This window comes from Melanaphis sacchari, unplaced genomic scaffold (assembly GCF_002803265.2).
Source record: "Melanaphis sacchari strain LSU unplaced genomic scaffold, SCAv2.0 Contig362_pilon_pilon, whole genome shotgun sequence".
In the NCBI taxonomy this organism is placed as follows: domain Eukaryota; kingdom Metazoa; phylum Arthropoda; class Insecta; order Hemiptera; family Aphididae; genus Melanaphis; species Melanaphis sacchari.
Window position 1 is genome coordinate 359,720 of NW_020271225.1, and position 26,352 is coordinate 386,071.

The 26,352-nt window shown below is 23.3% G+C and overlaps 1 protein-coding gene across 1 annotated transcript in view; it reads left to right on the forward strand.

Moving 5' to 3' along the window:
- LOC112596874 (serine-rich adhesin for platelets-like) overlaps positions 1 to 26,352 on the forward strand; it is a 242,234-nt gene that overhangs the window by 184,637 nt on the left and 31,245 nt on the right. The window lies entirely within an intron of this gene.

The following is a 26,352-nucleotide window of genomic DNA, read 5'->3' on the forward strand; positions in this document are numbered from 1 at the left end:
GTGTATTTTGTTCAATATAGAGATGGTTAAAAGTTTTTAAAATGTTTTCGTCAACAATCTGTGCCGTTAATAAACGATTAAAATTAAATTTCCACCATAGTCCAAAATTGTCATACAAGGATTATTTTTATATTTTAGTAAAAAGTCCCAAATTATTTACCACGTTATTTTTCAATAACTCCCAGTAATCATCTACATACACGTTTTAAGCTCCGAACGAAACGATAAAAATATTGATTTTATATTTATGTTTTTTGTATGCAATCATTGAATTCAAATTAGCACATACATTACAGTAAATTACTCTTTAATAACGAGCTACACTCGACAACTACTGTTTAACAAAGAGGTTTTCTACTAATTATTTAAATTTTAAGATATATTTTTAGTTTTTACACAATTGAACACTTTTATAAAACTTTGAAACTTAAATTATTCGCCAATCATCTCTGTTCATTACAATTTTCTATTTATTGTGACCCTACAGTGTACTTCAATGCCAACAAACATAATATCTGACCTGCAATGTCATTATTTTCATCCGACCTAAATGTTAACTTGTAACAACCCTATATGTACATGGACATTTTGTAACGAATATGAACAGAAATAGTAAAAGTAGGGAGTGGTATTAATTCATGTACCCCCAAAAAAAGATAAACATTTATATTCGTTGATGAACAAACATTAATCAAATGAAAACCCGAACATTTTAAAGGACAAAATTATTTATTCGTTTATTCCGAGATGATTATCATATACTATCATGTTTTGAAATACGTATATAATTTTATTTTATTACGCTGTTACAATGAATTTCTATACATGCAGAGAAAACAAATTGTTATACAAGAATTTTTCCCTAGAGGATCCTCACTAATTTCATCGCATTCATTATTATTTATTCGTGTTTTTATTGCTATTGTTTTATTTTTTCGTTGTATTTATCGAGATGAAAATAATTTTCAAAAACGTAAATTTTTATGTATTAAGTTAAATTACCATTAGAAAAAAAATGTCAATCACTTATGTTGTTTGTATAAATAACATATATAATAATTTATACAAGTTTTAATCTTAATTAATTTTAGTTTTTTTTTTTTTTTTTAAAACCTTAACGGCGTGTTCTATTATTGCAAAGTAATATTTTATGTTATTTTCAGTATGGTCAGTATGGATTAATTAAATTTATCTACAAAAATTATTTTTATAATTGATTTAATAATAATCTTAGTAAATATTACTAAAATTAAGATATATTTATGTATTTATTTTATAAATACAATAAATTACCTATTATTTATTTTATAATGTTTCCTTTATAAAATGATTGTTGTAGTATTGTACGGTGATAACGATAAAATATACATGGTGTTTTCTTAAATCCAAATTTTTGTCTAGATTACGGGCATCATAATATTACTATGCAAATTTTATCATTGCTTTGAAATTATTTGGATTGGTCATATTATTGGTATTAAAATAGCCTATTGTAATACCATCTTTGTTATATTTTCTTATGCGGGCTATTTAATAGGTAGATCTTGTTTTCTAAAATTATCGATAAAAATTTGATTAGTTAATTATAATATGATACATATTGATTTTGATAAAAAACATAATGATATGCTACGGAAGTGAAAAATTGTAATACCTAATATTCATATAATCTTTGATGATGCTTTTATTGTTTATTTACTTCCAATTTAAGAAATTGACAAATAATAAATAAAAATACTTTAAGGACGAAATGCAATTTATTAATGCACTACTAGACTAAAAGTATATATTACAAATAATGTGATAATAATTAGTTTTGCTTTATTTCAACAAATAGTATTTAAATTGTTCGACTTCAGTGCAAAATTATTAAAAACCATCATGCTTAAGTATCATTCTTTTATTATAATAAATACAAGTACCAAGTTTTTATTGGAAGAGATTAACAACTCTATAATTAATAAATAAAAATGTTATTCAAATCAGTATTATATTATGCTATTTATTATTTCTATCTATATTCTATACATATGTTATTATTTTTTTTTTTTTTTTTTTTTATGATATACATCGCCGCGAAAAGTTGTATTCAAAATGTTCGCTTTCAGTTAATTAGTTGCATAAACAATAAAATTATTTATTAATATATTAAATAGTAAATACTATATATATTTTTCTACCTTGTTTTTTATTTTGAAAGTTTGAATTTGAATAACATGATATAATAAATTTTTTTTACTACACTTAATAGTATTCATTTATTTGAAATTTGCAATTTGTTTAATTTAAAACTCTATATCTGTTATTTAAATTAAAAGCTCAAATGATTTAAGTTTATTCATTTCTAAATGTTTGATTGCGTTAACATTATTTTAAATAAAATTATTAATAAATCAATGCAATCCTATTTTATAACTCACATTTTTTTTTTTTTTTTTTGTATTATTTGATAGCGAACGGTTTAATCAAATTTATTGGCATGCAAATCGTATTAATTATATAAAGTGCCAATTAGTTTCAAATGTTTTATTAATCTATTATTAATTTCTACAGAAGCATATTATTTTAATATCCCTACATCTACTTATTAATATAAGAAACATAAAATTCGAATTATTTATTGCGTTCGTATTAAAATTTGAGATGATAACATTTAATTTTATTATTCGATATTATTATTAAATTTTGTTTAAAAAAAAAAATGTTCTAATTGTTAATAGTTAAAAAAATTAATAAAAAATGTATTAGCTATGATTAAATATAATATTTTTGTATTAAAATGCTGAATTATTCAAAATCAAAATTAAATAGTTGAGTAAAAAAATTTTACAAAAATCAAGAGTAATATTATTAGTCTACAAAATCACGTTTTTAAGCTAAAACAATTAATTTTTTCTATTTATTTTATTTGCGGGAGTATAAAATTTTAATACTATAATTAATTTAGCTTAAATCAAGTTTTATTATTCTAAATTTAAAAAGAAAAAAATCATCAATATTTATACAACTAATAATTAATACGAATTTTGTATAGACACATAAAATGATAAGTAATTTATCCAATTCTTTGGTAGCTTTATTTATTTGTATTCTAATAATGTGATGAATTATTAATTGCCATGATTAGGACTTCGAAAACTTCAAACTATTATCATGCAAAACTTGACGATTTTAGCGGTTAAAAGTTTAATCTGTAGAATCACTTCGGGTTTCAAACTAACTATTAACTATCCCACGAAAAAAAAAATAAATAGTTAAAATATATGTTTAATACTATCAAGTCCTAAATAATATAAATGTGGAAAAAAAATTTTTATCTTAAAACTTACGCTATACCAGTTTTGATGCATATATTATGTTTTTAATATTATGATAACATTAAAAATATTATCGTTCCAAAAATCGAATACTTTTTATAAATAAAATTTTTTTGAAAACAGTTCAAAAAGTTAATTCATCTGAAGTAATGTCTTTTTAAAAGTATGAATAGATAATATCCAAAAATGTTGATATCTATTATTTCGATTCAATTTAAAAATAAAAATTATGATTAAAATGCGGACCATGTCAACTAATATAATCAAAAATACAAAAATTAATAATAACCTAATAATATGGTTATTATATAACTTCAAACTTAATTATTAATTTATACACAATTACGCAATAGGTACATTGTATACTCGTACATTTCTATGGTTTATTTATATTTATTTAAAATATATTAAGTTATGATAATAATTTAATTTTCAAACAATAGTTGGCTTACTTTCATACTAAAATTTAAGTATTCTGGAACTTAACAGCTTAATGGATCAATTTCAAAAAAAAGTGTTAGTAGATCTAATTTATATTTAAAATAAAAATAAAACATGTTGGTTAATTTGCAATGTGTGTGTTTAAATTTTCATTTAAGATAATTTTTAAACATTTTGGTTTATATAAGTAACAAACAATTATTATACAATGAAACAAGATTTTTCAACCCATCAATATATTAGTAATCATAACTATATAGGTTATAAGTAGTAACCTATATAAAAACTTCAAAAATAACCTAAATAAAACTAGAGTTGAAAAATTATTATTATTGATACAAAATTGGTGAAAAAACAAAACATTTAAACCCAAGCTAAAACCATACCAATAATCACAAGACATCTTCCTACAAAACAAATCAGTCTAAAAAAAAATATTTATTTATTATTTTTTTTTTTTCATGTTAATTATATTTATTAAGCATTTATAACTTTATTAAGTATATTGAAGCAATTATCTTATTAATTGAATTTAAAAAAAAAAAAATTAATTAATTAAGAAGTTTCGATTGATAAATACTGTGTAAAATAAACTTTAAGAATTGGGCATATTAACAGTGGACTTAATTTTATGGAAATATTATCAGGGTAACAAGTCTTGTTTATTGGAAAGTAGCAAAATATTTAATTAAATATATTTTCAATAATATTTTAAATATAGTTACTCAACGAAGCTAAAAATATATAAAAAGTTAATTTCACAAATCATTACAATGAATTATAAAAACAGAAATTAATAATCAGGCGTCATTTAACCAATTATATAGATGTATCGAAATGCACACATGTGCTTAAAAATTATTGTCAACGGATTATTTATCATTGCGTAGAGCTATATACAGTTTTTCAAAAGATCAGAACGCTGCTTCAAACTCACAAGAGAATGATAAAGAGGCCCCTGTAGTAATTTAATATTTTAAATTATTATTATTATTATTATTATTATATGCTGTTTTCCACCAAAAAATCGATTGTTATTTTTCTAATTCATCTTGTCGTTTGATGGAAATAAGAATCCGGAAATATCAAAGTTTCCACTGACAAATTTAAAGTGTATTGATGTTATAAATACTATCGTCACCACACTTCAGAATTCACAATTTCCTTTCTTTATTTATTTATTATGTTTTTTTTTCACTCGAACATAATTTACGCGATTGTTATTCAATAATGGAATTAACTATCGACTACTGCATGTCTTGGGCATTGGACGTCGAAACGCCGGGGCGTACGACAATAAATTTATCTCGAATATCCTGTCCGTAGCTCATAAATATAGTGATAAACGATGGTCGTATAATACTAAACACTACCCTACGCGTAAGGAGGGCTATGCTGGTCCACGGATGATGGTGATGGTGGTGGTATTTTATTTTTTAATAATCAGCCGAAAAATCTATTCATCAGTGCCGCGTGTCAAATGAATTAGTTTGCGCGCGCACGTACTCTATCACACACATACATACACCAGTGCGTAAATTAATCGGAAAGGTTTTAATTTAATTACATGCCATTAAAATGTGTACCCGAAATTTCATGGTAATACATTTGGTATGATAAAGAAAAATGTTTTAAAAATAAATAAAAGGTAAATATCAATTTTTGATAGATGTTTCACTGAATATAAAAATATATACCTGCATTCGTTACTTGCATAAAACACGATGGATATTATTTAAGTAATATAAGTTACTAATTACAATTAATTTGGCAGTATATACAACGTGAATAATATAATATTTTATAATTTTTAAAAGTTTAACCGCGTATATAGAGTTAAATATTTAAACAACATTTTTTGTGGATTTTTTACTATAGATTAGTAACTAGTAGGATGAAATATGAATAATTTTGTAAATTTAAAGAACAGAATCTAATAGATTGTGATATCTCTATCAATGTTACCTCAACATTTATTGACTTGGGATTAAAAATGTATATATTTGATTTTTAATTTAGTTATGTGGACTTTAAATTAAATAACGAATAATCAAATTATACAAACACATACCTATTTAAAAGGCCAATACGATAAAATTGATTCGTAATCTTTTCAAAAACGTAATGCTATTTAATGTTACTATTTAAAAATCAATATAATTAGAAATAAACACTAATATATATAGATGTACAAAATGATCGTATTTCAAGTAAAATAAATTAAAGTCTTCCTATGCCAACACTTTTGTTATCAACACTTGAATTTAATTTAAAAATATTATTAAATTTATGAATCCCATATTTTGGTGTGTGATAAAAATTCTATACAATTACGTTATTAATAAGTCTTAAGCAATTGATTGTAGATGTTTATATTATATATACACGTAATACGTATTATGCACGCTATGACATATTTTAAAATACAATAAAAAAAATGTATTTAAATATTATTATAGGTATGACTACATAATAATTACGATTTAAATGCTATCCAGTTAATTTATAAAATTTATAAAAATACTATACGCAATGTACCTACAAGAATAGTTATTTTGATTTATTTTATTTGAACCATAATTTAAATTCTATAATTATCTCCAATTCATAACGTATTGTATATAAAAACGCTCGTTAAATTGATAGATTAAATCGTATCACAATTTCAAAATTTTAAAACTGAGGTACAATTTCATAATTTATAATTATAGGGTTTTGGATACTTTTGAGTACTGTAAAAAAAACTTTTTATCGTTGTGTAAAATTTTTAAGCTTTTATGACTTAGAAAAAAATGTAATCAAATTTAAAGCATAAAAAATAACAATTTTAAAATTTAAAATATTAACAGTCAATAGATAACTAAGTTAAATTAATAACATTTTTTTATTTTTTTTAAATTCCAAACATTTTTTACTTAAAAATTTTTAATTTTATTTTTATATTATGGTTAAATATTATAGAACAATAAAATAAAGACACTGGTTTGAAATTTAAAATTTTTAACCTTTTTTAATTCATGATAAACATTTTTTATATTTTGAAGCCTATTTCGCATTCGACGTTCGACTACTCGTATAATAACTAATATGTACGTATAATTATTTACTTTAAATGTATTTTTATTTTTAGATTAAATTTAAAAATAAATATAATTCTGAATATTTTTTCAATTTAAAAACAAATTTTAGAGCATTAAAGTTTGAACTAAATCATTATATTTATTTGCTTATATATATTGTATGCTGCGCAGATATATAAATTTGTTTTATTAAAAAATAGTAAAATTATTCTTTAGATATGTTATGTGATGCAATAGTATAGCTTTTATAGCGACTAGATTTTATTTTTCGGTAACGCTTTTTTAGGGTGCAGTAAAAGGCACGAATAGTTTTATGATAATCCTTTTTTATGTATTGGAGATAGAACATAGGTACTATAACGGGTAATTTTTAAAATTTCCCAGTAGTTAGCGATAAAATCGTGAAATCATAAAAAAAAAAAAAAAACAGAGAAGGAAGAAACGTAAGCAATACTGTGGGTCATGGACGAATTGTGTTTAAAAAAAAAAATATCAGTAAGTAACGAATATATTCCGGTCTCTTTCATTATATTATGTTATTATTATTATTTACTATTTAACGACTAACTATTGTCTAAAACCATTTATTAAACATACATGTTTAATATATGTATAATATATATGTTTAATCAATGCTAAAACATTATATTGTATGATAAATAAATATATTTTTATCAACACATTAAAGCGTTTATACTTATTGATTTGAGCCTTGAAATACAGATAAAAGACAAAACTATGCTCTTCATACCTACACCATTGAATAATTACAAATTATTTTTAATTTACCCCATTTAAATTTTAACAGTGAAGCACTGTTAATATTTTAATTAATAAAATTAATTTTTAGATCTGTTCCATTTTATTCAATATTAATCCCTTTAAATTGTTTTGTGTTTTATTTAATTATTTAAGAATAATGTAAGACTGACATTTTATATAATATAATGTAGTAGAATTCTAACATTGGGAAGTTAATATTATCAAAGTTAGTACCTTATTAATGGCTAAATAGGCTATGAAATTTTCAAATAAATTCAGGTAATCTTGATTCTCAACTTCTAATATCCGTTGTGTATTGATTTTCATCATTTTTGTTATACCATTGATTAAAACAATAAATTATTTTTATTGCTTTATTTTAAGTACTTTTTTTAGTTTTTTGATGCTTCAAAATCCATACTCTATTAATAACCTATCGATTGACAATATTAAATCTTATAGGTATGTATAATGTATAAAATGTTCAAATTTATAATTTATATATATAAACAAATAACATACTCTGATATACTTATATTATATAATATTAAGTTTTCATTAATTTATTTTATTTTAAAAATCGTTTAACTAACGCAGTGTATTCGTTAAATTTTACATTAAATTTCGTTTTTTATTTCAACGTTTGTTTAAACATTAAAACATTAATTTTAAATAAATAATATCAATACAGATTTATCTATAGGGTAAATTTACTGAATTTTGTTTTACTTGACAATATTTTTAATCAAAAAAAAATTACTAATTAAAATCTTTAACCACTAAAATTAAACGTATTTATAAGGCTAATATTTATAACAAAACCACATATTGAATAATATTAAAATAAACTTTAAAGTAAGGATAATAGAAATCTAAGTATGTACCTATATTTTATTTTCCAATTTTCTTTTAATTTTTTTCTATATTTAATAGTTAAAATCAATATCATTGTTATTAATTGGCTCGAAAAGGCTACTATTTACTTCATAAGTAGCTGATTGTTACACTGACTGATTTTTTTCTTTCTTATAATGTCTAAAATAAAGAAACAAATTAACTGATTAAATTTAAAACATTCTAAAATGAATATCATAATTTCTGTAATTGTGGTTTTTTCCAACAGTTATTAATTTATATTAACATAAAACACTATAACAAAATAACAAAATAATCTATTTCCTAATAATGTGCATTTCAAACGAAATGTAAACTTTTTATCATATTGAAATTAAAATGATTACCTACCAAAATTATTTAATTTATAAAATATATTTTATTTTTGTAATCATTTTTGGAAAATATTATTTAAATAGTCATAGATAATAAAAAAATGAAAGTATTAATGAAATTATAGGTACTTAGTATCTACTAACTTATTTTGCACTATAGTAATTTTTTTTTCTAGTTAATCAGATATGTCTATAAATACCATCTACATAAATTAATTTTTAAATTCATATATTTAGTTTTTGGTCTGTTTGTGTTGTATAACTATTGGTTTATAACAGAAGATAGTTATATTTTATTGTACCTGCTGAGAATTCTAATATTTAATGTTCACTATATATGACTAACTTGAATCATCTAGATCAATGTTTACCAAAATGTGGTACAAGGACCCCTAGGAGTCCGCACATGTACCGAAGGGGGTCCGTGAACGTAAATTGAAAAGACTATTTTACATTATTTATTAATGTTTTATTATTTTTATTAAGGATAACCGCTATCATTCTTACTAGGTACCTATCTCTAATAATTTTGATCTAGATGATCGCTTAAAAATTTCACGGAAAAAGACTTCTTTGAAAGTAATTTAACTAGGTATCTATATTTAATGATAGGCTTTTGGCATATTCGTTATGTCAGTACACTTCATGTTTGGCGCTTCTGTAGCTGGTAAAAACTGTGAAAATGTGGTCAAACTTCAGTAGTACTCGTACATATATTATTATAATATGTAATATGATTTTTATACCATGACCCAAAAATACCCATTACCATAGATCGGTCGAATCCTTCTATTTGTCTTCGTTTCCATGTATAGAAATAAATACACGCACATGATAGCACACAAAATGTAATTTAAAAATAAATAAAAACAAGAAGAAAATATATAAAGCTCAAAAGAATATTTTATTTGTATGAGTATGTGTGTGCATAGGGACGGACATCACGTTACCTGCAGCACGTGGAAAGCTATATTAAACAGCCGGGTTTTATATTTTTCTTAGTAGGAAAAGTAGAAAAAATATAACCATTTCGTTTTCCAATTCCAATGGAAATAAACATATCAAATTGAAAAAATGTATAGTAATTGATTTACACGAGAAATCTGACCAACAAGACCGACGAGTATAAAAGTAAATAGGTACCCAATAATCACAATTTATATGCATAAAAAAATAATATTTTGAATAAGACCCGATACATTGATGATATAAATTATTATATTGTATACAACCCGGAATATACCTATATTTTTAAAATATACTTTTTTACAGAACTTCCACAAAACTTGTGTCTGGTGTATACTAATCTCATCACTATATTATATTATACATCTTTTTTTTTTTGGTTAAATCTTTTCCGTGTATGTTTATTTATTTTGTATTGTGTACAACATAAAATATATTATATTTCTTAGTTTTTTCGTTCCGCTCACTACCTATATGATATATTACAGAGCACAAGTATAATATTCTTCCATACCACAGCATTGTACAAACACCAACTAAATATCAATCTGGCTGTTTAGAGCTGTACAAAATATCAACAGACATAATATAATATGCAATATATAATACATTTTTTTAAGAAAATTTAACAATTTATCGATTTTAATTTTTAAGCCCAAATTTAATTTATTATAGTTTTTTTAATGTTATATAATCGGTGTTAATAATAAATTTAATAATTGTAGTATGATTATTATGATTATGATTACAAAATACGACATAACATGATAAATAACTTATGCCTATTCATCTATTAAATCACAATAATTTTAGAAAAAAAAATACTATTATTAGCTACATTAATAATTCTTGATCGCTATTAACTATAATACATTATTTATTTGAATTTTAAGCAAAAAAATAAATTATTTATATATTATGGTATACATAATAATTTAAATTATAAATTATAATATATTATTAAAATAATTTTTTTTAATTTTTAAAAATTAACAATTTACAAGTGAACAAATTTCAAATTATAACATTTTGACGCCTGTGGGCAGTTGTTCAATATTCTTATTTAAAATTATTCAATTTATAATATATATATAATTTTATTTAATTAAAAATAAAAATATATCATCTAGTTATATAAATAATAAATAATAATATACTTTTATTTCGCACTTTTTCATATGAGAACATAGACAATAATAAAAACTATACGATGTAATCACAGAAAACGAAATATTTTATTTTTTAAGTATCATAATCCATTATGATAGAGAATCAATTTAATGTTTTAATTTTTAATTGATAATTAAAAATATACATGCATTGCAGAACTCTATTAATATTTAAAACCTAGAACCATAATTTAAATTTAAGTGTAAATGTATTCAATTGCTTAACACATAAAATAAACAAGTACAAATTAATAAAACAAACTACTTATAATTAATAAAAAGTACATAAATGTATAAATTAAATTAATATACAGTATCTAAATACTAAAATAAAAATTTTAAGGTTTTGACTAACCAATTATAGTTAATATTACCTAAACACTAAATAATATTAAAATAGTAAAGTAGTTTAATAATAAGTAAAGAATTAAAACAAATGTTTAGTATAACAATTTAAGAGTAAATCTTAATTTAAACTGTTACAATTCATGATTTATATCTACAAGTATTAAGAGTATAATTTGTGGGTCTACCAATGCACTTATATAGTATACGTTATGTATACACAAATAAATTAGTTTCTATCTATTAATAAAAATACGAAATTCTTAGTAAAGATCTTAATTTTTTTATTCTAAAAATATTTTATACATTTCACAAACTTATAGATATTAACTGCAACAAATAAATGTATTTTGCTGGATAATATGAAAATTTAAAATGAACTCAACTGAAGATTTTAAAGAAGCAAACTAAGAAATTTTATGTTCAAATACATTAACGTAAGTTTTAACTTATTAACTGGTTAATGCTCAGTCTTAGCAATATGCACATCTTTAATATTATGCACAAACCGTGGTGAAATATTTTACATAATAAATAAATTTACCGTGGTAAAATATCTCGTAGAAACGTACATTTTTCACATTGTAAGTAGGTACGTGCGCCCGCGTCGTTGTACTTGTGACCTACACGCGCACTTCTCTGTCTTGTTGACTTGTTTAACATTACATTAAACATAGTTTCTCGCCATGAGCGAACTGTTATACGAGATTGACTAACTTTTTATCAGATCCCGTTCGAATCAATAGACGTCTGACGACTACACGTTAAAACACTCGAGCGTTTTGCATTGTCCCTGGTTGCACAAGTGGATGCATAATTCCTCTCTACGTGCGACCACAACGCAATTACATGATAATAATAATTAGTAATTATAGTTTAGATTCGTATAGGCATATTTTGTTGATATTCAGCATTTTATCGCTCTGTACACCAAAATATTAATACTAGATATTCAAATGTGTTATACATATGTGTAAAAATATATAATATTTTAAATAAAAAATATCATTTTACAACATTTTTAGTGTGTTTATTTTTACACATCTTGATATTTTATAAGTTTTAAGGCATATTTTACAATATTTTAATTAAAATTTATACTTGGAAAAAGTCAATTTATAATTCAGGTTTCTATAAGCAAGGTAAGTTATACTCTTCTTCTAATTTACGAGTCATTTTCCGTTCATTGCCACAACAATTTTCTCGGACATTTCCGATAAATTTAAACCTACTTCTTTAAAAAAAAGTTTGGTACGTGTGAACAATACTTGCTAATTTATTTACTTTAGTTAATTTAAACAAGCAAGTAGCTAAACAAGTGGATTTGTTTATTAATTTAAACCGTGCGCACGTACACTTGACTTTACGGTTGCATTTCGTAATGTTAGAATATTTATTATATTATATTATATTTTGGTGTCTTATGACATCACAATGCATGTGAAATAGTATTTAGTATTACAATTGCCATATTACATTGTGTACATAGGTAATATATATAATACATATTATCGACTTTGACTATTTCTTACTTCTAAATGTTGAATAACATGTCGAGTTGTTAATTTCTGGATCTGAGAGCTAAATATTCGAATGCTATCCATGGATTTTAAATCTAAAACTTCAAAAAATTTAAATGCTTAACGCTCAAAAAGTTCAAGATTTAGTAGTTTTAAGTTTGCAGAACATTATACATTATACTTGAATTAAACAAAACTGTACTTAAGGTTTACTGCAGATAGTTTATTTACATTTTTTAGACATTATTTTTGTTTTTAAATGATTTATGTTGTTATTACGAGTATATTTCATAGTTTTTATTTCATTTACATTCAACCCGGACAGATATTACCTATACAGATATACATATTACATATGATTATATTATGTACGTATAATATTCAGAGTTCTTCTTGTGTTTTTTTTTTTTTTTTGTTCATGATTTATTTAGTGACGTAAGGAAGAGTTTGTTCTGGAGATGTATAAATTTACTTAAAAATATCGTTTATTATAGTTAATAATATTTATAAAAGCACAAACAAGGTAGATTAAAAAAATAATTATAGATAATAAGAACATTTATTATAAGTTAGTAATAATAATATATTATAATTCAATGAAAATGTCCGAAAATATTCTGTTAAGTTTTTACGGAGAGATAAAATTTTCAATCAGTTTAATAGGTAGGTAATATACATCAATTACTGAAATTTTCAACTGTAAAAATCAATATTTATAGAATTATAATTTACTTTTTTTAAATGCATTAAAAATTGCACTGCAACACTATAGTGATTTTATTGTATGTATATAATGTAAAATTAATGAATAATAATTATTTTAAACCTTACGAAATTATTGAATAGTCAAATCTAGCTAAATAATATTAAAATAATTATATTTGTTAATTATCAGATTATATATAGCAGTACCTACATAATATAATGATCCATTAAAGGTATCTAACTCTAAACCTCATATATTCAAAATTTAAAACCAATATAAAAAAAAATATATTTATATATGTATATAGCTCAGAAGCGGATATACGTATACTACACTTGAGGCTTATACTTTTCTATAAAAAATATTTATTTTTTCCTTCTCTTTTTCTCTAGGGAAACAATATTATATTATAAATCTACGTATACGTAGATTTACATAGAGGTATAATGATACTACTCAGCGACATAAGGTAATACAGAATGTATTTCTCTCATTATCCACGTGACGTTCGGAAACACACGTTTATTGCACATCCGCAAATTTCAATAAAAAGCTATTATGGAGAATGCGTTTAAGTGGTTCGACGCACTCCCTTGTTTAGGGTATTGACGACGTTCTACATGCAGTCTATAGTTTATACATGCATAGCCGCGAAACATTGAAATTAAAATAAAAATGAAAATGGCAAAATAAATATCATTAACTTATACTATATAAGGTTATTTAACATTCGTCATATTCATTGACCATACTTACTTTAACCTGTAATTTCCTATATATTTATTCAAATTATGAAATCATGATTATTTTTTTATTGATATATATTTTTTTTTTTTTAATTATATTTTTAAATGTCTTGTTATGTGTAAAAATATCTTTTTTTTTCAAAAGGCCTTTTAAACTTCTTTTTTTACTATGCATTATTTATTTAGCACATATTTATTTTTAAAACATAAACTCTTAAGCTTAGTTTCTAAACTAACGATGCTAAAAAAACATTTTTATGAAAAAAAGATACGATGGCTAGACTTTACAAAAATATTATATAGAATAAATGGATATAATATTTTTAGTCTAAAATTTATTGTACTCATTATATTTTTCATACTACAATATCTTGATAAATATATTAATGTCTATAATTTTTAAATTATCATTTGAAATTCATAAGATAAATAATTTCTAGTTTAGTTAATTAAATGTTATACAACATAATACCATGATACACTGAATCAAAATTAAAACAAATCATCTGCTTAACAACTGTTTTTTTGAAAAAAAGTTACAAGAATATTCTTTAAATTCCAGGAATGACGTCCTATTAAACACATTTAATTTAAATTTTGAATACAATTTTTTTTTTTTAACGTATACTTACATAAGGAAATAATAATAAAAACGATACAAATTTCAGATTTCAATTTCATGTTGGTGACGCAAGTTGATTAAATTCAAACCACTGTCATTCATTATATTATAATATACACATATATTATCTAAAATTAGCGTAAAAATAACTCATTCTACCTATTATATCCTCCATTAAAAGAACATTTTTAGGTAAAATTGATAAAATATTAACTTGTGTTATAAAGTATGATATTCAAATACCAAAAGTTTCATCATAACCCCGGTGAAAAATTTTAATTATCATACTTAAAAAATATCTTTTGAAATTAACCTATGTGCAATTAGAATATCGGTTTCGTTTATAGTAAAATATTGGGATTTTTTAAAAATAATTTACTAAGAAAAAATGAAATCAACTATTTAAATAAAAAATTTAAGAAAGTTGGTGTTCAGAATTATCTACGTGAAATTTTGATACTCATTTAATAATACTAATTTAAAAAATACATGAAAATTCTGTTATTTTCTTTTAGCTTACTTAAATTTTTTTTTTTTTAAATTTATTTAATAATAAAATAATAGATGATTTTTCAATATTGAACTAGTATAATTATATTTCTAACCATAAATAAATCTGTATGAAATAAAATATAATCAATTAATTTTAAAGAATGTGATTTTTAAGAAGTTTAATACAAATAATTTTAACAATATTTAAAGATATAATGAATCTATAGTTAGTTGTGGCGTAATTATGAAATTATATAGACAATTAAATTTAAAAAACTGTCGATAGAGATAGATTGGCTATAATCTACTATTTTACTAAATAGCTATTTTAGAACTAAAATACTTATTATAAAATAAAAGAAAAGGAATATTTTGAATACAATTCTGCATATTATTTGTTTTTAAATAATTTTAGTATTTATTTTACAACTTTTTGTAAAACAAAACAATTTTTTTTAATAGCTTTAAAAATATTATTTATTTTAAATTATATACAATTTATTTTTACTTTAAAACTACTTATAAGTAGGTATAAAATAATGGGAACATAAATAAAAAATGATAGAAAGCGGTTACTTCTTTGATGTACATTAGGTGTTAAGTTTATCACTGTTAATTGATGTTGATTGTGTTTGATCACTCTATAGTACAAACTAAACTCAATTTTCTATTAAAAACGATTTTTAAAGTTAAAAATCTAAATATTTTTTCAACTACTTGTTGTGTATACATACACACACAAAAAAAACGCATTATTGTTAAATCAATACAATCTTGAAAAAAAATTATTCAAAAAAATGCGCATGAATATGTATTATTATGTGTAAAGTTGTATATAATAAATAATAATATTTATTGATTAATTAAAATGCATGATTATATATTATACATATAATAAATATTTTAATGATTATGACTTAATCTAAATTTGTATCTCACTTAGTTTTAATTCACAATGTAATTTATGAATATGAAAAAATAATGAATATGATAAATGTATTGATTTTATCATCATATGACTTTTATTATTTTGTGAATAAATACACGATAAGTTGTTGATAAAAAGCTTCGATTTTCATAAATGAGGGTAGTTTTGGATATAAAATTGAATCTAATTTGTACTTTAAAGAGATAAAATTTAGACATTTTTAGCACTTTTTTTATAATCGGGAAAAACAAACAAAAAAATTAAGGAAAAATGAGACGTCTGGAAAATTAATGAATTTTATCAATGAAACTGAACTTTATCATCTAATTTAATATTATCTAAGAAAACAATTATACATGTAACAGTTATAAAATAATTCAATGTAATTGAATGTAGTATAATGTAGGTAGGTAATAAAAAATTGTCTAATGTAAATAATGTAACATCAGTAAATAACCACGTAGTTGATGTCCTATAAAAAAATTAAATGCAAGATTTTTGGAAAAAATGATATCAACCTACAATAATACTAAAAGTAAAATAAATAACTTAAATAGCTGTATCAAAAAAATTTCATTGGTAATATAGGTTGATAGACGTTTCAACTCAGATTTATATACATCATTGAATTCAAATTTAACAGACCTATATTAGTGATCCACTCGACATCATCATGTACCTACTGTACAGTAACCCGCGGTACTCATCTACGTTTTAAACTTTTATGTTAATATTATATGATTTAAAGAAATAATAATTGAAACTATATTAAAAATTAGCTATCTAGTCTTTGATAACATTAACATAAGATAATATAGCAGTGTATATTATTTATTTTTAGTTTGAATGCACATTAAAAAGCTCAAGTTATATGATATTTCATAAAACCAACGAATTAATCTTAACATTTTAATAATATATTTAATTATTTATTAAATCAATTATAAATATGTAATTACATTTATTTTATATATACTCAAAGTTTATCTTTAAATTTCAAAGATGTATTATTTATAATGATTGTTAAACTATTTTTTTTTTTTTTTTTATCTAATCTTGATATCGACGAAGCTGTCAATAATTTATCAATTCTAATTCAATCGGTAACGTGGACCGCTATCAAACCTGATAAAACTGTTAACTTAAACTATATAATAAACTCTAATTCTAATTACTCAATAATCCCAGAAGAAATTCGTAGTTTAATAGTGGAAAAACGCAGAGCAAGAGCAAGATACCACCTCTCTCGTCTACCTTCACACAAATCCGCCTATAACAAACTTGCTAATGCTTTAAAAAAAATCCTTACAAAACATAAAGCCAATGCTTTCGAGAAAAAATTGCACAATCTATCTGTTTCTGACGGTTCTCTTTGGAGAGAAACTAAACAGCTTTTAAAATATAAATCTCTCTCAACTCCTGTCAAAAAAGCAGACAATACATTAGCTATCAGTGATATAGAAAAAGCTGAAATATTTCAAACGTATTTATCAAATAGTTTTCAACCTCACGCAGATATTCTAGACCCTCAACACATAGAGAATGTTAGGAAATATTTAGACCCTCCGTTACCTAAAAGACCTCCCGTGAAATACAACACTCCAAACGAGATCAAAACTATTATTTTAAAACACTCGAATAAAAAATTTCCCGGTTTTGACCTAATAACAGCAGAGGTTGTAAAATGTCTACTAAAAAAAAGCAATAGTCCTTCTGACCTATATATTTAATGCAATTTTTCGTCTATCTTATTTCCCTCTTATGTGGAAATTTTCACACATTGTCATGTTTGCAAAGCTAAACAAACCTCCAGATGCTCTAAGCTCATATAGACCTATAAGCCTCCTACCATTTTTTCTCAAAAATTTGTGAAAGGCTTATTCTTCAACGACTATCCCCACATGTTATCTCAAATAACATTCTTCCGTCATCTCAATTCGGATTTCGCGCTAAACACAACACTATTCATTTAGTACACCGCCTAGTTGACTCTATATCAACCTCGTTGGAACGTAAACAATACTATTCCTGTGTTTTTTTTGGACATCTCACAGGCATTCGATCGGGTATAGCACGATGGCTTACTTTTTAAACTTCCCAATTTTCTTCCACCTTCCCTGTTTCTCCTAAATAAATTTTACCAAACCGATCGATACTTTTAGATCCGCATCGGAACCTGTACCTCACATATGACTATGATAAATACAGGCGTACCCCAAGGTGATATTCTATCTCCATTATTGTTTAACATCTATGCCTCTGATCAACCCGTCACCAAAAACACCATTGTTACTAATTACACTGATGACAAAGCTTTAATTCCAATTCATAAAAATCCCCTAATAGCCTCTAGTAATCTACAAACTCATCTTAATTTTATGTAATCATGGTACTCCAAATGAAGAATTAAACTGAATCACACCAAATCTATTCATACCATCTTCACCTTGAAACACGGTCTTTGTTTCCAGTTTCTTTGGATAACATACCTATATCCACTTCCGATACAGTAAAATATTTAGGCCTTATTTTAGACAAAAGATTGACTTGGAATCCACACATCAGATCCAAAACATTAATTTTAAATTTTCGTTCTCGTATGCTCAAAACATTGTTAACAAAAAATAAATGCACAAGCTTAAAAAATAAACTACTAATTTGCAAAACATTTTTAAACCCCATCTGGACCTACGGTCTACAGCTCTGGGGTGCGACAAAGAAATCGAATCTAACAAAATCGAATCTTATCAGAATATCACTCTACGCCAACTCACTAACGCTCCACCATACATTCAAATTTAACTCTCCACAACGATCTACATGTCAAATCGATCGAAGAGAAATCTGTATTATTTTATAAGCGGTTCTTCTCACGTCTGGGAAACCATAATCCTCTAATTAGTGACTTAAATATCTTAACACTTCCTGAAAATCCTCGTCGTCGACTGAAAAGGAGATAATGTAGAGATCTTTTACAATAATCAAACTCTACCTCTCTCCGAGTTAAGTTAAAAAAAAAATTTAAAAAATGTATATATATATATATATATATATATATATATATAAATATTATTACCTTATCTTCTCAAATCTCCTATCACGTAAAGAGTCACTAGTGGGTGACTTCTTAATCACGCATACCATGTCTTCTGTCTCTTTTCACTTATACTTATTATACTAAGAAGTATAGTTTGTATGAATTATTTTAAAAATAAAAAAAATAAATAAATATTTTTTCAACGCAAAAACAGTAAACCAATATATAGTATTTTATTTTATATTATTTTAGAATAAATTTTTGATTCTCTAAAAGTAGTATTTTCTAAATTTGGATACAGTTTGGTTCTTTTTTAAATTTACATTTTGATGATTTAGCTTAAATACTCCAAGCATTTTTAATTTAAAGTTATATACTAGATGTGTTATGAAAATAATTTATCTGGAGTGCATATTAATTTGAGATTTGTGAAGACAAATAAATAAACCACCAATGAGATTCAATTTAGAAAATCTACAGGAAAACAACTCTTATCACCACGAAAAATGTAATTAAAGTTGTTCATTTATCTACGGTGAGAGACATTACAATAAGGCTGGATTTCTGGACAGTCATCAATAAATTCGGTTAGATTAAATTATTAAGACTTATAGATAAAACAAAACTCATTACGATACTTGGTAGTTTTAAAGTGGTACGACATGTTTAGATATATCAGTATAAGCTTGATCAATTACCAGAAAAATGACTAAGTTTCGTTTCCAGATTTAAACCTTAATTAAATAAAGGTAAGCTTATTATAACTAAAATCTTTTACCTTCTGAATTCCTCTAGTCACACCAATACATAAGCACAAGTTTATACTTTCTAGCATTTAGTTAATAATTATTTTTTTTTAGCCTAAAGTTATTTTACTATATTTTTTATAAATTCCAAAAATGTATGTACCTCAAGATTTAAATAACTAAATAATAGTTTTCTTAATATGCTCAAATCAACGTTTAAAATATTAATATAAATTAAAAAAATCGTATTTAAATTAATAATTTATAAGTAAAAAAAAAATTAAATTAAAAAGTCTTGTGTATTGATTTTAGAAAATTTTGAAAAAAAAAATATTTATATATATAGGTATTATATATATTTAATTAATATTATTATAATGTTATCTAATTTGTATAATTTTAATAAAATAAAATCCAGAAGCGTTTACAGACATCGATCAGTCATTGTTACTAATATATAAAAAATATAATCATATTAATTTACAAATACCCACTTACTTAAAAATAAATGTTTAAATAATTATAAGTCTTTAAATTTTAGAGCTTTTATATCTTATGGTGATCAGAAATGTATTCTTCAAACAATATCTATCTTCCTACTATTAATTTTTTTTTCAACAATTATTTTTATTATTTAGTAATGACCCTTTGCAAAAAAAAAAAAAACAAAATCCTCTACTCATTAAATGCGCTAATACTTAAGTCGGGAATTAATTCACACTTTTTAACAGATACCTATAGGTACTTAAAACACTATAATATTTTATTAAGTAATTCGTATCCGAACCTAATCATATGATTTTTTGAAATAAATTACGATGCAGCTTTTGTTTTATATAGTACACATATAGAATAGGTACAAATTTCTTACATTTTATTTATTTGTTTGATTATCATCAAAATTATATATGAAAGTATTATAAGTACAATATGGATTGCTAATCCATTATGACATAATATATGGTATTCAAAAATAGTTTGGCGCGTTTTCGTTAATTTACAATTCATTATCGTGCGTCATAAACTTATATGTATATATCTTATTATACAATATATCATTCAGAAGTTGGAAAATGTTTGACGTACGCATGAGTTATAACTTGGGCTGCGGAACTTCTTGGTTTTGCATATTCTTCGTATACCGTCGTGTACAAGACATTGAATGATTTTCGAATTTGCTTTAAGTTTTAATACATGACTAAACATCATATTTTATTTTACATACATTTACATATATTTTAGATTTAATATGTTACTTCGGTATAAAACGCTTTAATAAAATATTTAAAATATGTTTTTTAAGTAGGTACGCTGTATTATTAGAGTACCTATATAAATTTATGTATACAGTTTTATAATTGAAATTAAAACACTGCTAAAGTGAAATTGATTATTTCAATTAAAAATCATAAAACATTTATTTTTAAGTAAGTGGGTATTTGTAAGTTAATATGATCATATTTTTTATAGATTAGTAACAATGACTGATCGATGTCTGTAAACGCTTCTGGATTTTATTTTATTAAAATTATACAAATTAGATAACATTATAATAATATTAATTAAATATATATAATACCTATATATACCTATACATATAAATTTTTTTTTTCAAAATTTTCTAAAATCAATACACAAGATTTTTTTAATTTAATTTTTTTTTTTACTTGTAAATTATTAATTTAAATACGATTTTTTTAATTTATATTAATATTTTGAACGTTGATTTGAGCATATTCAGAAAACTATTATTTAGTTATTTAAATCTTGAGGTACATACATTTTTGGATTTTATAAAAAATATAGTAAAATAACTTTTGGCTAAAAAAAATAATTATTGACTAAATGCTACAAGGTATAAACTTGTGCTTATGTATTGGTGTGACTAGAAGACCTCAGAAGGTAATGCTGCTATAATATTATAATATATGCACATAAGTTTATTACTGTATTTACTATTAATAACTTTGTAAAAAAGACTTCACCCGTTAAATAAATAAAATAATATAAAAATTGTTCAGTCTTAATTACTAATATTTTTTTTCGATACCTCAACATTTCCTTAGTTTAATGAATTCTGTACAATGTGATTATAAAAAGTATAGTACATATCTTACGTGTTTACGATGGCGAAATTTCACACATTTATAAACGGAATACTAACAATAACATAGTTTCGGTTCGGTTTAAACACATCATATTACACTATTGTCTACTACACAATATTTACTTTGGTTTTGCGAACTTGAATTGATAGTGCCATGACATTTTTGCAAATGATATGAACAATCATACATAATTTTCACCATTAAAAAAAAATTATTTTATGAAACATAATATAACGTATATATATATTACCTAATCATAGACTCTATGGTTATAACTTATAACAAACGTGAGTGGTAGAAAATTATCACGGTAATATTGTTATCAACGTGTTCGAGTGATCCTTACAACTCAGGTCGTTGATTGGACATTTGGACCTTTGTATATAACCAAAAATAGAGCTTATTGTTGGAAATGTGACCTGAAACGTGTGTTGAATATTAACAAAATAACCCTGTCACACTTTGGATGCACATGATCACTTGAAAATACTTGTAATTTCACGGGTATCCACTTGTGCTGCATTGTAAATACTTACTTGAACAATAATTGTAATGCAGGAAATTGTTTATATAAGTTGGGGACATTAGTTTTAATCATCATTGATAGATTATTTATTTAAACATATACATATGTTTATGATATATTTCCATGTATTATATTATTGTACAATCATTGTAATTGTCAAGCGCCTGCAGTGTACGAAAGTTCTGATTCGCATCATAAATGTACATAAAACAATTTCTAAGTATCTGGCTGATACAAATTATTATTACCTAGTACTTACGTATTATTATTATATTGTCTAGTAATCATTCAGAGAAGCCGTTGGTGTTTTGGATTATATAATATATAAATATTTTAAATGCCAGGGGGCTTTTTTTTGTCTTATCATCCTATAACTGATTGTTATTAGTATCCTTATTTTTATTTTTTATAATCAAAACTAAGTTTTACGCCAATTTATCTTTATTGATACAAAATTAACTTGTGTTCATTATGCGAGATTTTACACATTATTCTATTACAAATTTTAGCTTATTATTATTTTTATTTATTTTAATGTATTTCTAAATGTACCAATTCTAAAATCCACAGCGCTCGAGTCTTTTCTAGTCTCTTATTTTACCACATGATCTTTAGTTCTCAAATTTCTTCTCTTTGGTAAATAATTAAATGATTACAATATGTCACATCAATCTTACAGTGAACACATTATCTTTTTTTTTTTAAGTTAGGAAACAAATTCTAACTTGAATTGCTTTACTTTACCATTTTTATGCATGAATCGTATTCCGTGAATGAATAGTTTACTATTGATTAATAAATACTTTCAAGTTTCAATAAACATTTATTAAAAATTTGAATAGTAAATTGTATTTAATTTGAAAATATTATTATTTGAATAATTTTTGGTTATTTTATTTAAATAACATGATTGATAATTAAAAAAAAAAAAAAACACATATTAAACATAATAATTGGCATTGTATTTTAAGTTACACGATTGTAAAATGTAAATGATATTTTATTCGGAATACGTAAATGCAAAAATATTAAAACAAATATATATCAATAGAGAAAAGTAAATAATTTAATAATTATTTTTTAATCATATTTTAATATTAATAATAATATTTCGTAATAATTACATTAATAATAAAAACTAATGAATAATAATAATAATAACAAAATTTTAAATTAAAATAAATAACTATAGTAAATTTTAAATTTCAATTAATAAGTGTAAATAGTCTAATAATAGTAATACAGTCGAACTTGGTTATTTCGAACTTCTTTAACTCAAAATCGTCGATACCTCGAACTTTTTCTCCAGTCCCTAGAATTTCCTATTTAAACAATGTAAAAAATCTTTTGTTTAACTTGAATATTTTCGTGGATAACTCGAAGTTTAAAGTTTTATTAATATTATAAAATTGTGATATTTATCTCGTGTACTTATGTAGTATGTATATATTTTAATATCAAAAATAAGATCATTACTCATTAGTGTTATCGTTACTGATAAATTTTTTAAAACGATTCTTTACAAACGCTGCGATCAACAACAAAACTCAAACAAAAATAAATACCTTTTTAAAATAATCTTCTAACTAATTTTTATTTATACATAAATACATACCTCTTTAAAATTACATATACATAATTCATATATAAATACACAGTAAATATTTCTTATTATATTACTTTATTCATAATAAATGTATAGGAATTAATATATTTTGTACTATTTTAAAAATTTTCAATTTAGATAACTCGAACTTTTTTCTGGTCCCTTCAACTTCGAATTAACCAAGTTCAACTGTATTAACTAATTTTAATTATAATTATTAGTAATATTTTTTGAAATTATTTAAATTAATTATGAAAAAAAAAATGATTCAATTATCAACTTGTTTACTTAAATAAAATAACTGAAAATTATTCGAATAACTATCTTTGAAATTTTAACGAATTATCTAAATAAAATGTTGCACAACTCTGTTTACAAAACAGGTTTTTAATCGTCTGATCGTCATAAAAAAGACGTTGCATGGTCCTCTCGTTTCCTTAATTTAAACATCTGAAATACTTTTTACCTCAAAGTTATAGTTTTTAACATTGTTCTCGGAACTATGTAACTCAAGGAGTTCGTCCATAAAGAAATTGTCAGAATTTTTCATACAAAATGTGCCGATGAGCGTTATCGACAACTTGTAGAAACCTATCTTAATTACTATTTTGACAATCTTATTTTATAACTTTATTTCATGTGTTTTTAATAAGTAAAAATAAATTTTTCAAATCTGATATCGTCGATTTTAGAATTTATCTCAATAATTTGGGACTTCAAATCATACATTTATAAGTCCGTTTTAGTATTTTAGTGTAATGTGTGGGTGTTTGTTTAATAGGTACCTACTATAAAAATAACTCAATATTAAATAGTAAATTTAATATTATCATATTATATTGTTATTATTTTATATTACATTAGGACTAACATAGAAATAAGTTGCTCTTATGTATACAGTAATAACTATTTACCTGATATATATATAATATTATAATACATCCTTACAGTCCGCTCACGGATATTATTGCGTTTTTTTATTTTATAATCATTATACAAAGATCTACATTAAACATCTCCCCCCCAAACAGTTGCGATACAACCATAATCGTTTGACTTAGCTACCGTAACGATATTTTATAGATCTAATACTATATACTGATCGTTTACTGAAGCGCAGCCTAGTCAGCTGGTTCCTATGCTATAATAAAAATAAATATAAAAAGTGGTAATTCGCTCACATATGGCATATACCTATGATATATAATAAAAAAGTAGTGTTAATTTTTACACATTCTTACAAAACACAAAGGGAAATTATTAAACGGTCGTTGGATTGGTTCTCAATTTTGGTTAAATATGAAGTCTCAACTCTCAAATTATCTCCTGAAATTTGAATTGGCTCCTAAAATCATAAAATATTATAATTTAAAAATGGGTTCTAATATTATAAGCGTTTAATTTTACGACGTCATTTGCACTTTGCATTCAACTACACATAAGAATCATTTCATACCAAATTTAACTCACAATTTTATTCACCTCATCTAAATATATTCAACTTTTGAGATATACTATATAGTATTCACTATTCAAGCTGATAAATTAAAAATCAGTTAAAAGAAATCTAAAAAATTATACCTTTGTGTTACATTGATTTTATTTAAACCTTGAGTTCCAATTAAAAAATGTAATATTATACAATAACTTTGTACCTAGGTTAGGTTTTGTTTTTATTTTCAGGTTGTCATAAATTAATTTCCAACTTTTATACCTATAGGACTTAAATAATTACTTATGCTTTAAAATTTAGTATTCAAATTTGTTATTAGCTTATAGGCAGTCAAATTATTTGAGTCTTTTAACTAGTAGGTATATAATACTTATAAATAAATAATAAAGAACTAAGTAAATTATATATAATTGATAAAAAAAAAAAAACAGTAATTATATTTTTTTTTTTTTTTTGCATAGTTAAAACTGATTTTCAGCCAGTAGCTTTAATTTTTCTTTTTCCTCATGTTTAAAGCTTCTCGTTTAAAGTATTAATTAGATTAAAAAATTAT